Source organism: Fulmarus glacialis, unplaced genomic scaffold (assembly GCF_000690835.1).
Source record: "Fulmarus glacialis isolate BGI_N327 unplaced genomic scaffold, ASM69083v1 scaffold11228, whole genome shotgun sequence".
NCBI lineage: Eukaryota > Metazoa > Chordata > Aves > Procellariiformes > Procellariidae > Fulmarus > Fulmarus glacialis.
Genome location: NW_009228955.1, coordinates 22,491 through 28,428, shown reverse-complemented (window position 1 = coordinate 28,428; position 5,938 = coordinate 22,491).

The following is a 5,938-nucleotide window of genomic DNA, read 5'->3' as shown; positions in this document are numbered from 1 at the left end:
TCAAAATCAAACTGCATGGGAAATGAGGAACTGTTTCCTTACGAAGCAGAAATCATGTTTCACACAGAGATTTATCATGCGGAAGAATCGCATTTTCTTCTCCTAGGGAGGCACGTTGCACCTTGACTCTTCTAATTTACCTCCGTCAGAAGTGGTACAGAAGGAGCTGGCAGGTGCAAAGGCGCTTGCTCAGTCTGACGGAAACGCCGAGCCCTGCTATTCCCTTGGAGGCTGACAATGCTCTGAAGGATAACGCACAAGACCCAGCACTGTGCCTGAGGTCAGGAGAAAGCCCTGGGCTAGCTGACTTGCTGCACGGTCGTGCACCGGTCACACGACGTTTGTTTTGCCCGTGGCTTGCTCAGCTGTGAGCTCTTCGGGACAGGCTCTATGTGCAGTGTTCAGCCCACCTGGGCCTCTTGGTGTTGCTATAATGCTAGCAATGCATAGGGGCTGGATGTAATGCTAGCAACCCGTTGAGGGGGGATACAGTCCCATTCATAGTCTATACAAGAAACCTTAAGGAGCCCAGTGCTGCCGTCCTTGCTCTGACATGTGTCCACAGGTGGGTAATCAGCCGTAACCATGTGAATATCTGCTCTCTCCACTGAAAAAGGGCAATTTTCTCTCTCTTTAAAGTGCTGCTAAGATCGATGAGGAAATGTTGACAACGAAGGATCCTCCTGGGAGCACTGGGTGGTAAAAACTGGAAGTTTCCTATCTGCAAGGCTTTGTGTGCTTGTGGGGTATATATGCCACTCAAGTATCATCCATTTTCTTAAATGTTTCCACCTTATCTGACAGAGGACACAAAAACACAGCAAGAGAACATGCAGAAACTGCAACTGGTGTCTTAGTTAAACCTGATTTCTCAACACAGGTAATCATATCTCTTTCTTGTCCCATGCTCTTGCCTAGTAATGTATTGAAATGAGTGATTCTTTTCTGTATTATATATATTGTATATTTTGCTAATTTAGACCATACTGCAACTCTTGTAACATCAGCGTGACATGACGTACGTGTAACCCAACAGGTTAAGCTGACTGCAGGCGCTTTAAAAAGCCTCTTTTCCTCTCCCTCCCTCCTCTCCGCTCCATCAGTTGTGGATCCCAGCCTACATGCCTTGTTGGAACAGCCTGACTGAACCGACATCCTCACTAATGAGCATTTCTGATCCACGGCTTTTAAGAGGAGCAGCTGGAACTTTCTGGAGAATTGCCTCTTCATTGCAAAAGGCCAGGAAAGGTACCTTCTCCCAGAAATCATTCTCTACCTTGCTACTGCTTCTTCTACTTCTTCCTCCAAGCAGATTTGGTTCTTGTAACCAGCTGATTCCTAGGAATAGGTGGCTCTTTATTTTTTTTTTTTTTTAAATTATTCTGAAATAGCGCTTTATGGAAATTTCTAAGGGCATGGGCGACCAATGTAAAAAGTACTACAGAGCCTACAATCTCGTCATCTTCCTCACCCCTCAAGTGGAATAAAATAACTCCTGGCTCAGAATATTTTGGCATCACAAACTTTCATTCCACATGCCCATGGACCAGCCACGCTGAGTCCCAGACACCTGCGTTAGGAATAACTACTAACGTACTTTTGACTTAAGGAAGGAGAGGGGACTACAGCCCCCTCAAAGCAACAGAAGAGAGAGGAAAATCCCACTGCAGACTTCCCCTTCCTGCACGGTGCCTAATACAAAGGGAGGTTGCTAAAGCAACAGTTTCTCCAAGCTGACTAGAACCAGTCATGCACGTGGGCTTCGTGCTGGATCAGTATCGGCACTATCAGAAAAAGATGGAAAAAGCTCCTTCCTCTACTTACGTAGCTTTGCCTGCTCAGCCAGCACCTCTGGGAGCAGTAGCTCTGAAATCACTCGGTCCTGGTCACTGACATTTCCTGCAGCTATCTGGACCCCGGGGGAGAGCTTCTCCACAGCTCCACTGGAACCATTCATGCAAATCGCCCTCTTAAGAACTATAAAGGAATACGATATTTAGCATCAACCCACTCAGCCCCCACCAAAATAACTTCAGGCTGAGGTCTTCAGCGGCTTGAATGATGCTGTGCTGTTTCCATGGCAGCACACCGCTCTCGCAGGGTGCCCGGGGTCAGGAGCAGTCAGGCGGCTTCTCACCACAGCACCTCGCAGCAGCCATACCTGCAGGGCCTCTGCGGCTGCATGTGCTGATGGGGTGGCAAAAAATAGCCCTTCTCCCCACCTTGCAGGCCAGTAAAGAGAAGAGGAAAATGCCTGCCTCTGCCAAAAACCTGGCTGTGCAATCTTAGTCGCTTCGGAGCGCAAGGAAGAGCTGGTGCATGCTACCAGTACATCTGTTAGCTTTGGGTTTGAGGGCAGGAGGGGGGAGATGACGGGAAGGGACCGCTCCACGGCAAGGGAAGCCCAGTTGTGGGCAGCCAGGCAGAAACACGCAGGTACAGTGAGATGCCCTACAGACCAGTGTTCCCAGCTGGCTTCTGCTTTTATTTCTACCAGCATATCAGCCAGCTATCCTGAGAGTTCAAAGCTGTTGCCCTCCAGCAGAGAACAGAGCGTCCTGAACAGCCTACAAAAGGACACAGAGCTCCTGGGTGAGATACACAGGTAAAAGGCTGGACACCAGTGAGGAGGATTATTTTTGACTATTTAATTCAAGGTTTATTTGTTCCCTGTGTTGATACTGATGCAGATTCATTCCAGTTCAGAAGCCGTCACGTAGGGAGAAAGGAAATAACACAATCTGGCTCCCCTCTTTTGGCATCTTAACAACATAATTCCTCAGGAGCACTCGAGAGACCAGCAGCATGTAAATGCTTTCCCTCATGGTGACACAGACAGAACTTTCTGGTACTAGAGTCACCCCCTTCCTCCCTTTGACTAGTCACAGCTGCACGTACCTTTGGTGTAACATCATGGTTACGCAACGCTGACTCTCCCACTTTGCTCTTACTGTGCCTCTCTCATATTTGTGCAAGCAGAAGCCGAGATGGAGCCCCGCAACGGCCTCGGAGGGCCCAGCCATTTCTCAACCCTCCTTTTCTGAGCCTGCACTGCTCCCACTGGCATCAGGTGAGCTGGGAGCACCGAACACCACTGAACTGCAGCTCAGGAGGGCACAGCTTTCTCCAGTCTCTGTCAGGAAGGAAGCTGGTAAGGGATGACACGTGGGCTGCCCAGTGCACTCACCCACCTAAATGATGCTGGGATGCATGCTAGTATTTACAGGTAGATCTAGGCCCGCTGCATCCCTGGCCCCCCTTCCTTTCTAGGTCGCCATGACTTCCGCAATCATCCCCTCCACCAGAGCTAATGGAGCACAGATGTACTCTCAAGGGAGTGAGTGTGAACCAGAACCCTCATCTCTGGAATGCCTCCCAGGAAGAACCATCTCCTCACCATCATGTATCCCAAAGTACCTAAGCAGAAGACAGAGCAGGAAATTAAGCAGAAGAGTGAGTTCCTAGCATTTTTGCTACTTGATCCCTTTAAGGTTCTCAAGCAGGATTTATGATCACATCCTCTTCAGAGGAAAACAGCGTTGTGCTAATAGGTAAGCAGGAAACAACCACAGTGAGATACAGATCTGTAATGCTTTAATTAATGCACAGGTAAACAGTGAACAGCAGCAGACCTCTCAGGAGTTTCAAAAGCCCTCTCAAGTGTTTCACAAGCCTCATCTTAGTCATTACTGTGTGCCTTGTAGGTTGCAAAGTGTCTAAGACTGCTCTCCATGCTAGCTTGTAAGGCATGGAGCACAACGGGACAAGCCGAACCTGGCTGTTGGGCAGAGCTGTGTACTGGTGCTTGTCCACAATAACTGAGGGATCCAAGTGCACGGCAGCAATGAAAACATGCAGCCTGCCAACCTGTATGGCCGAACTGTGTCAGGGCAGGAAGAAGAGATGTTTCATCCAGACTGAAGACTAAAACGTATTAAAAAGAGAAAGCAGTCTTTGAAAGTGTGGCCTGGGCAGATTCCCCCAGTGTGGCAGGAAAGACCCATGTTTCTGATTTACCGCTTTTGGCAGTGAATGTAGCCAGAATGTAAAACACAGGTGATCATAAGCAGAATTAAACAGTGGGGGGTTCTGGCAGCACAGTACCGTCCACGCTGGACAGCGTGGGATCCTCCTTGTGACCCTGGCAACAAAGCAACAGCAGGAAGCGGTGTGGTGGTGCTGCCCATGGCTGTGACTGGCAACAAAAACACAGAAGCCTTTTTAATATTGCAAAGACAGAAACAAAATCCTTCTCCTCTTACGCAATGCTTGCCCTTCCTCAGCAGGGATCAAATCAATATGGGACCATGCAAAGTCAATGGTTTATTTCAAGGGGTTTTGAATTGGGCTTTGTAGGCAAAAAGGCTTCAGCCTTGTTTCAAGCTCCATGAAGACACATCGGTATTTCCATTCCACGTCTATTTATAGGACAGAAACGTGACTTTGTTCCTCTTTAATCCTACTTAAATGTTACACTATTTTAAAATAACGTCTGTCAGGAAAAAAGAATCAAGTCTAGGGCTGGAATTATCCCTGGTGAAGACTGCAGATCCCACTTGTTAGTGAATGAGAATCACCTTGAAGGAAGTTAAGAACAACCTTGTAGCATTAACGTTGTATTCCCCCATCCTTTCTTCTGGTTTATGTTAGTACTTACTTCTGTGGTGGTGGTGGTTTAAGCACACAAACATATGCATATGCATACACATGCAAGCATGTCACTATAATACAGCTACCAAACCATACAAACAGTGTTAACGGCTTACTGCATGCCTTTCTGGAGGGCATTGACAGCAGTAGAAAGAGAACTTTCACATAATTTCTGAAGAAATGCTACAGTTGTAGGCCAACTTACATAACTGATTTAGTTCAACAGAATTGCTTTCTGCCTTTAATCTGCTCAACAGTTTATCTTTGCTGTCGTGATCGGTTGAGCTTTCTTTAAACCATTATGGATTAGCATTCTGCTATAACATGTTAAAAGCTTAGCTTTGTTTATTTTTGTCAAGAATGGGGGAGGGATATCGGGTTCAAATGCTCAGGCAGCAGTTTATGAATGGTTATTTTTCTTATACAGCAATCAATACATTCAGGTACTGAATGCAAGGCACAGCTAAACGCTTCCAGAGACAGTACTAGTGGCCAGAATAAAAATATTTGTGATTTCATTAAAAAAAAGAAAAAAGAAAGAAGGAACTTTATAAATTTGCATAATTATTTTAATCTGTAAATACAAAATTTAATCCAGCATTCAAATAGTTCATCACACCTACCAGCTTTGTATGGAAGACCAAACAGTAAATGGTCTGAAAACTTCATTAATAAAGCTGGTTGAGGATTTTACTAAGTTTGCATTGTTGTTGGAATTTGGAGACAGAAATCCTGCCAAAAGCAATCTGTCATTCAACTGCAGGAAGATAGTACACTATAATGCACATAAAACACCAAACAAACGGAACCTTAGCCACACTGCTTACAAAGAAGTGTTCAGATAATATTAACCAGCTGTTCGGTGAAATTTCACAGTAGATTCATCAACTATGAAAGTTGATCTATTAGAAGACTACAGTATGAATCCAGGTCCAAACTTCTACTATAAATTGATTAGCACAACATACTATTTTAAACCAAATCCAACAATTAGCACACTTCTTTGACCTCTGTGTAATCTCAGTGATTTGCAGATGCCAGCCTGGAATGGAGTGAGAGGTTGTGTTCCTGAGCACTGCCAATAATCGTCTGTGCAGCCAAACGCTATTCCAAGGAAACACTAATTCTGTGATCAGTCAGGCTGGCAACCCTATGACCTCGCAACTTTCGTATCTAAAATGAGGCAAGTAGGCACTTGAACATTCCTAAGAGCAACATAGACACTAGGGAAGTTAAAAAAAAAGTGTCTAGTGGTGCTAGAAAAAAATAACAATGTAAACCTGGGAAA